The sequence below is a fragment of the Atractosteus spatula genome, chromosome 4, assembly GCF_055471065.1.
Source record: "Atractosteus spatula isolate fAtrSpa1 chromosome 4, fAtrSpa1.hap1, whole genome shotgun sequence".
NCBI classification, from domain to species: Eukaryota; Metazoa; Chordata; class Actinopteri; order Semionotiformes; family Lepisosteidae; genus Atractosteus; species Atractosteus spatula.
The window spans coordinates 56618998-56627930 of NC_142709.1; the positions used below are offsets into that span (position 1 = coordinate 56618998).

Below are 8933 nucleotides of genomic sequence, written 5' to 3' on the forward strand. Positions count from 1 at the left end.
CATGCTACTTAACATGTTCTTAATATTAACACAGCCTGGATTAATAGTAAACAGTGTTTTATTTTTCAGTTAATGTGAGAGGAGGCAAGAGAAATGCTTTGTTAATGTAAATGATGAGCACATCCAATAGTGTGCAATAGTGAAAAGTTGGCACCTATGGAGACAGATGGAAAGACTGAGAGGAGGGAACAGGAGAAAAAGAGGACCTGAAAAAAAAGACAAGGGAGAAAAGATAAAAAGGGAGAGAACTGAGAAACAAAAGAGGAAAAGTAGAAGGAAAAAAAAGAGGCAACAGAACAAGAGAGAGAGAAAGAGATGAAAGAGGTGAAAGGAGGAGAAAAAGAGCAGAAGAAACTTGAAAGAAGAGAAGAAAAACAAAATTCTCCTTTATCTTCTCTGTAAGCATGCAGGTGTGGATCACAGTGCTTAAGATGAAATTGTCTTTGCAGAAAATTAAAATTTGTGGCATATGGCAGAATTCTGCCTGTTGGTCTGTTATGTGCTTTATGGGGAAGTAACACAGTCAGATCCTTAAACTCCATGCTGGGCCATCAGTCTGTTTAAGGAGAAGAAACAGTCTCAAAACACGGTGTAGCTGGTAGGTGACAGTGCAGGTAGGGAGGAGGGAGAATGGGCAAATGGGGACAGAAACGCAGCTTGAGGTAAATGCAGCTTTTACCTAACTTTCTTCAAACGAAATTGTAGTTATTATTATATTATAATTCCAGGCAAATTTGATAAGAGTGAGGTAATTAATATAAATGCAAGTATATATACAGTATATACATTGTTTAATAAAACAATTTAAATGGAGGCCCAGGGGCTTAGATATCTAGGTATTCATGTAGCATCGGATTGGAACATTATCCAAAATTACATGAATTGTGGACCATTAATTGATAATATTAAATTGGATATAGAGAGATGAGCTCATCTAGCTTTTGTTAATGATAGGCAGAGTAAATATAATCAAGATGTCTGTTTAACCTACATTTATGTATTTTTTTCCAGCATTACCAGTAAACTGTCAATTAAAAATGTTTACACTAATTATTAAGTTGATTTCTAAATTTATTTGGGCCCAAAGAAGGTAAGCATACAAATCTCAATGTGGCAAACTCCATTTGAAAAAGGCAACTTAAATCTTACAAATTTTATTTTATTTGGCTGATCAGCTGAGAGGTATTTGGAAAGAATTTAAACCTAACAAAGTTAATAGTTTGACTAAATTTACTCTTTTATAGGATACCTTGTTTGTTCCACACTTTCTTCTCGATGGTATTACACTGAAATGGCAGGAGAAGAGTATTATTAAATTAGGTGATTTATGTTACGTTGACACTTTTTTAGACTTTGAGGCAATAAAAATTAAATGTAATATACTCTGTGAACATTTTTTAAATTGTTTACACTTACGAGATTTGGTCGCGGGAAATTAAAAAAAGGATTTTCTATTATTACCCAAAAACCAATTGAAAAAGCAATCCAAGATATTTACTCCCTTTAATGTAATATTTCTAAATTATTTAATGCGCTGAATTCAGAAATAAAATGTGGTTTTATACTGAAAAGGGTAAAATGGGAAAAGGAGTATTGCAATGTGAGTATTCAGTAAAAGAGCCCACGTTGCAAATAAGAAAAAGACAATATGATGCATATGTTTTGGAGATGTGAAAAATAAAAAAAAATCTGGAAATGTATATCTGAATTATTATGAAAAGCACTGATAAATGGAATATCAATTGAACCATGTTTATCTGTTTTGGGTGACATACATATATTTTCTAATTTTGAAAATGAAGGTAAAATGATAATATTTTTGGCAATGACTGCAGCTAAGATGTATATAGGAATATTGGAAAACAGATATTTCATTCTCTGTAAGACAGTGGTGGAATGAGCTTCTGTCATATTGTACATTGGAAACTATCCATAATGTAAAGGGACAACCTACAAAATTTGAAAAATATATAGAGGCCAATTGTAATGAACATCAGTATAATTGAAAAGAAGATATGTACATTTTAAATTTTACTCAATTATTTTATTATTTTTTAAAGTCCGTATACATTTGTGGTATTATATTATTTTTAAATGTATTTAGTGATGTTAGAGAATTACTATTAAATGCTGCTGATGATGATGATGATTAAACTATATTGGAAATGTTAAGTATATTCATATTTAAATCTATTTACTTTTTACCATGTTCATTTCTCTCTTTGATATATAAATTGACTGACGAAGTGAAATATGTTTAACTTATTTGTCTGTCTGAACAATGGTAAGGGCTTGGGGGGATGAGAATGACACAGTAAATTGGAAAAATTAAAAAAATAAAATATTTGTGCAAAAAATAAAAAAGACTGTAGCATCATATACTACTCAGAAATCTAGGTGCACAATGACCCACGACAAGCCATTCAACATAGCACAGCTCCTCCGGGTCCAGGACTAGGTGGGCTGGTACCGTATATTGCCTAGCATCTACAGTATATGTGCTCTGTACATGTGTACACTTGTTCATTGGGCTTTAGTTCAAGGGAAAGCACTGGACAGCCTATTCAAGAGACACTAGTAAGAGGTTTCACCAGTCCAGAATGGTGGTCACCTTATGTGATCTTACATTGTCATCCACGAAGGGGAAACTGGGACAATGTTATCTGTAAAGCGGGATGGTGACATGGCGGGTAATGCTATTAAAATAGTGTTTGCCTGCAGCTGTGACCTGCGCACCAGCAAGTTCTGCCTTTCTCCCCTCCTCCCCATATATAACACTGCTCCTACTGTATTCTACTCTCTTTGAGATTTTGTTGTCCATGTATCTTTTGGCCCAACACCACCGAACACTTGTTTAGCCACCTTGGAATAACTTTTCTCAGTGAACAAATTATTTGACATCAATCCCAGCCAATTTGGTCTTGGATCCATTTCAGCCTGTCTCCCTTGTGCCCGGGAGTGTGTTCTGGCTTTGTCAGATTGAACCCGAACACATGGTGAGGAATATTGTCTGACAGCCACTCATGACTTCCTTAATTGCTGCTAATGCTGGGTTATGATGAGCCAGGCCAAAGTAAAGATCATATCTGCTTGTACTTCTAAAACAGGTGCTTTTTGATCATGCGCACTAGCTGTGTCTCTGTTGCATGCTCAGAACTGACAGATGGCAATCTAACATTCCATCCCGTTGGCTCCCAGTTTTGAACCTAGCTATGCTTACAGAGCCCTGCTCAATGGTCAATGTCTTTAGTTCTTCTAAGTTGTAGAATTTGGTGTTGCCTTGCTCAAGGGTACAAAAGCAGAGTCTTACTACTTTCGAGTTATGAATCTGTAGAATTTACTGCTACTCCAGATTGCTGCCACATACTTAACTTAATATTTTTCTCACTAATCATATTGTGATTATATTGATTGACAGTGCTGACAAGCAGAATGTGTAAACAGCAAATGTCCCCCATAAAGAAAATGGCTTATTCTTGGCATTTAATCTGGTTGATATAGTTCTTTTGTTATGCAGGGACTCCTTGAATACTAAATAATCATTCTATTTCAAATCCACTGAATTTGATTAAAACTGGTAACTGTTGGCACTCTGCTATAGGACTCAGTCATGCCATGTTGTTGAATGTACTGTAGAGTTTCCTGTGTGTGTATCCTTGTGTTTAAATGTAAACATATCACACATCCTTCAATGAGCTGCTAAACAGATGAGTCACTGTGACATCTTTGACACTGGAATGGCTAGTTCTGACCCACACTCCTGTTTTTACGATAGCATCTCTAATGTTCAAATAGCATATTACATAATAACGGATGCAATGTTATTGCTTTTCTAGTATACTTATTATAAATAACCTAATAAGGTTTTCTAAGAAAATACAAAATGCTGGTTGGTTTGGTTTCACAACACATCTACAAATCTGTAATTCAAGACAACAATAAATATACATAAATGCTGCAAATTTACACAACATATTGAGAGCCTTTGGGAGCCTTTTCTTTGTTGAATGATCCAATTCTGAATTTTAAATGTAAAACATTTGCTCCTATTATCATCTCTGAGTACACAAATGCATCTGCTTGCACTACAATGATTCTCTCTGTAGCTGCCTTTTTTTATTTTTGTTGTTGTCAAATGTTCAAAGAAACTTGTTTAGACACAATTTATTCTCAACCACCAGAACTGAATAATAACGGACCACTACAGTGTGTATACTGTTATTACACACTATTATTATTAATGTAATGCATTTATTTCAAAAGATTTTGCAACACATTTCATTTATTTTTTTCAGATTTACTTTTCCATGTTTTTTTAAGGCTGTTGTAAAAGAGGCTGCTGCCCTGTAGATGGTAGAGGATATAATTAGCGGTCGATTGCATAGACTTTGTCAGCAGACAACAGCTGTCAGACACGATTAATGTTTTTGAGATGCTAGGAAGAGTCTATCCAGTCCAGTCACCTGGGAATGAGGCTCCCATACATGTGCCTCATTCTGGATATAAAGAGCATGTTAATGTAAGAGCAAGACACTTACTATTACAATACCATTTGTGCTCTCAAATATTTCATTTGGCATTTTAATCATCATGCAAACAGGCACAGATCCAGGTGGCGGTGAACTACAGAATCTAAAGTGCTGCAGTTCTTTGGACAGTTTACTTAATCACATCTGCAGATGCAGTCAGTGCTGTGATTCTCACAGAACTGATGATTACATTAGGATAGAAAAAAGTTTACAACCAAGAGGGCACAATCCCAGCTAATTGGATCCTTAGGAACCCATCCAGCCAATATATGCTAAAAGCCTGGGTGTCAGGCTTGACAATATGGTCGAGTAGCACTCCAGCACCTCTAGGAGTGTAAGAAACTGCCTCCTAAAATCAGTTTAAAATGTTCTTCCATGTGGTTTCCCTTTCTCTCTTCTATTTCATGTTTTGCTGTTGATTCTAAGGAAATATATGGGTTCGCTTTTCTTAAAACCTTTGATGATCATGAATGTCTGATTTAGGTTCCATCGTAGCTTTCTCTGTTCACAGGTAAAAACTTTAAGATATTTTAGCCTAAGAAATGTCAGTGTAGGATTTGAGGTCTTACTAGTGCATTTTACAGTAACATTCCTTGATTTAACTTCTACACTGTTTAGCTGTATTTCCTAACATTTTGTGTGCCTTTTTTATTGCTTCCCCACAATGCCTAGAAGATGACAATGATGAGTCAACTGACAGTTACTAAATGAAGTTGATACTGTTCTGTAAAAGAGTGTTCACCCTCTTTCACATTTTGAGACTTTTTGCAACTGAATGTTATCAGTCATCCAATATCCAATGTCAGTTTGTGAAAAAGCTTCTTTAGCTCATTTTATGTTTTTCCCTTCTCCATGTAAAACTCTGCTCTTGTGTACCTTAAATTTAATCTACCATTTGTTTGCTCAGGCTTGCATTTTATCTAAAGCCTTTTGAAATGCCTTTATAGATTGCATGGAGTTTGCCAATCCTCCAACTGTATTTGATATAATTGGAGAAAATGCTTCACCAGTTTTAAGGGAGAACACTAGAGAGGCCAGATTGTACTAGCCTAGAGTGGACTTTAGCCAGGACACCAGTGTTAACAGTTAACACTTTTAAGAACAGTGTCAAAGGGATCTTTAATGACCAAGTAGTGATGACCTCAGTTTAACTTCTGATTATAAGGGTGGAAAAGAGTGAATGCTTAGATTGGGTGATCTACCTGACTACCTAATGGTTGACTACAACATTTAAAGCAGCAACCTAGTTTTTCTTAGAGGTCTACCATTACAGTACTGACAGGATACAGCCTTACGTGGCTTCTAAGATCTATGCCATAGGATCTCTAACATGCACTATATTTACAGGGTAAACCCCAAAACAATAATCAACAAGACTTGTTAATGAAAAGTACAGATCTGTGTAGTCTAAAATGGGAGCTGATACTGTATGGTGCACTGTGGATTGCATACAAAAGACAGAAAATTAGTATTTCCTATATCCCTAATAGGAAAGTAGGCATTCTTGTCCTCCAGTGATTCACAATTGTTAGTCTGTTCATTTTATAAACTGACACATTTGATGTGTTCACAAACGTATGGTGAATTTTAATTCAATCGTCTCAAGAATTCAGTCCTGAATTTGTAAATATGGATCTGAGAAATTCATTATACTATATGTAGAGGAAATTAATAAATGAACTAAATCAATCGCACCATGTCTCTCATTACTCTGGGTTTTCATCAGTGCCTCCTTTGCTCCTGTCCTACTTTGTACGCTTTCTTAGAGATATTACGAAGCTGTTTCAAGGAAACATAAAATACTTTCCTAACCCATCCACTACCTCAGTGCATTTAATATTCTGTGATCTTGTGAACATTTTCACGCTTTTGGAAGATTTATAAATATGGAAATGTGCATTTCTCCACAGGACAGCTGTGAAACAGCTTGACTGTGCACTCAAGCCTCCTGACTGTTGTATTTTCATATTTATAAATCATTCAAAAATGGGCTTCAAAGAGAGTGAAGGGATACAGAATCTTAAATCTACTTTGGCAGCTGATTAGCCAGTAATGTCATCTTATGATCCTTGAAAACATGTCTTTTTGGCCTTAAAGTAGAAATTTAAGTCTTCTTTGTGTTCCTAAATCTTCTCAGTTTCTTAAACCAACGCCAAAGACAAGGTCATTGAGAAAGTCTCTATGGTGGTGTGAGCAATATGGGCAGAATGTCTTGTCATCATCATTACATTTTATATTTATGTTCTCAAATATAAAGAATCTTTGTCGCATGGTTAATATTGTATAAAATATGGATTATCATGGCGTATTGTGGTGATAGAGACACTGAGAACCTTCCACTATTTAACTCAAGTTTCAAAGATGTTACAGAATCACTTACTGTACATAGCAGAATGACCTGTTTTCATCACAATTTTTTTTATATTCTACAACCATCAATATTTTACAGTTTTTCTCAATCTTTTACACACTAAAACTCATTCTATGAGCAAAACATCCCAAACCATTACATCAGCTATCAAAAGGAAAACTCATTTCCCAAAACCATAAACACTATTCACCTGTTTTCACACAAGTTGCAGATTTGTTGAACCTTTTGTGCAACACTCTACACACAAATCTCTTCATAAAGCACAGGTTACCCTATGTGCTCATTTTGATGAAAGCACTGACATTCAATAATGATCACAATATCATCACAACCTGAACTCAATTAAAATATAAGTATAAAAAGGGTCACAGGTGAGTTCATATGCTTTGGAACAATGGATCAAAAGTGCTCAAGAAAGTGCTCAAGTAAGTGAGGAAGAGTACAACTGAGAGGAGGTGGAAGAGGAAGAGGAAGGGCATGGGCAAGGAAACATTTGTATCTGATGAGATCCGTGCTACTGTAGTTGACCATGTCCTTGTCAATGGCATGACAATGAGGGAAGCTGGGCAAAGAGTACAGCCAAATTTGAGCCGCTTCACAGTAGCATCTATAATCTGGACCTTATAGAACAAAGCAGGTAATTTACTGCTATCTACTGTAACATTGCTGTGCTGCACTCTGCTTTCTTACCTGTTGTTTGCTGTACTGTACTGTAATACTGTGTGGAGCTGAGTAAGGAAATACATTATATTACTGTACTGTATCACATGACCTTGGGAATTGTATTCATATTTTGTACAAATGGATGACTGTAGCCCAACAGTTCTTGTTCTATTTTTGCAGAACTGAGAGACGACAAGCTCATGGAGGCAGACCATGGCTGTTTTCAGAAGAGCAAGAAACTGCAATTGTAAACATGGTCATAGCCAACAATGTCATTCATCTGCGAGAAATTCAGACCAGAATAATTGAAGATGAGGGTATATTTCAAGGAATTGGCCAAATTAGTATTTCAACCATTGACCGCATCCTTCGACACAACAGAATATGAACAAAACATGCCTACCATGTTCCTTTTGAAAGAGTCAAAGACCAGCGCTTGGAATATGTGCAAGTACGTAAGTCTTCATCCAATGTTCTGGGGTAATGTATTTCAGCAGTATATAGCGCAGGCTATATGATGGCCTATTTTTACTACAGTAATGTTTTTTAGCGATTTACTGTATTTCTACGTAATATACATAATACTTCGTAGAAATATTTGAGCTTGATGCCAAAGACACGCCACATTAGTGCATCTTCATTGATGAGGCAGGATTTAACCTCACCAAACAGAGGAGAAGAGGGCAGAACATTCATTGTGGATGTCCCTGGTGAACATGGAGGCTATGTCAAACTGTGTGCCTCCATCAGCCACTGTGGGGTCCTCCACTGCCATGCCACCCTGGGCCCATGTAACACAGCACATCTGCTGGCTTTCCTCGATGGCCTTCAGGATAACTTATTTCAACAAGAGCAGAGGGAGCCAGGGCAGCCAGAGCAGCCATGCTAAGTTATTATTTGGGAGAACGTCAGTTTCCACCGCACTGCTGTGGTGCGCAGCTGGTTCACTGACAATCCTTGATTCTCTAATCTGTTTCTTCCACCCTATTCCCCATTCCTCAACCCTATAGAGGTGTTTTTCTCGGCATGACGCTGGAAGGTATATGACAGAAATCCATATGAGCGGGAAAACCTTCTCCAGGCAACGGAGGAGGCTTGTGGGGACATTACCTTGGAGTCTTGCCAGGGGTGGGTAAGGCATACCAGGGGGTACTTCCCCACTGCCTGTCCAGGGCTAACATTGCCTGTAATGTAGATGCTATTCACTCAGAGACAGGATGCTGAGGCAGAATAAATGTGATTTTACTTTACCAACTTTTTTCTTTTCCTTATTTTACAAAGTAGAATACTTGGGACATATTTGTACTGTACTTTGCTTTTAAATTGTAAATTTTTAAGTTTACTTTTTCATCAAACTTCAGTTTACTGTA

At 36.7% G+C, this 8933-nt stretch overlaps 1 pseudogene; it reads left to right on the plus strand.

Annotated features, from left to right (window-relative positions):
• Positions 1-7366: 7366 nt before the first annotated feature.
• LOC148836636 (uncharacterized) lies at positions 7367-8593 on the plus strand (annotated as a pseudogene).
• The last annotated feature ends 340 nt before the right edge of the window (positions 8594-8933 follow it).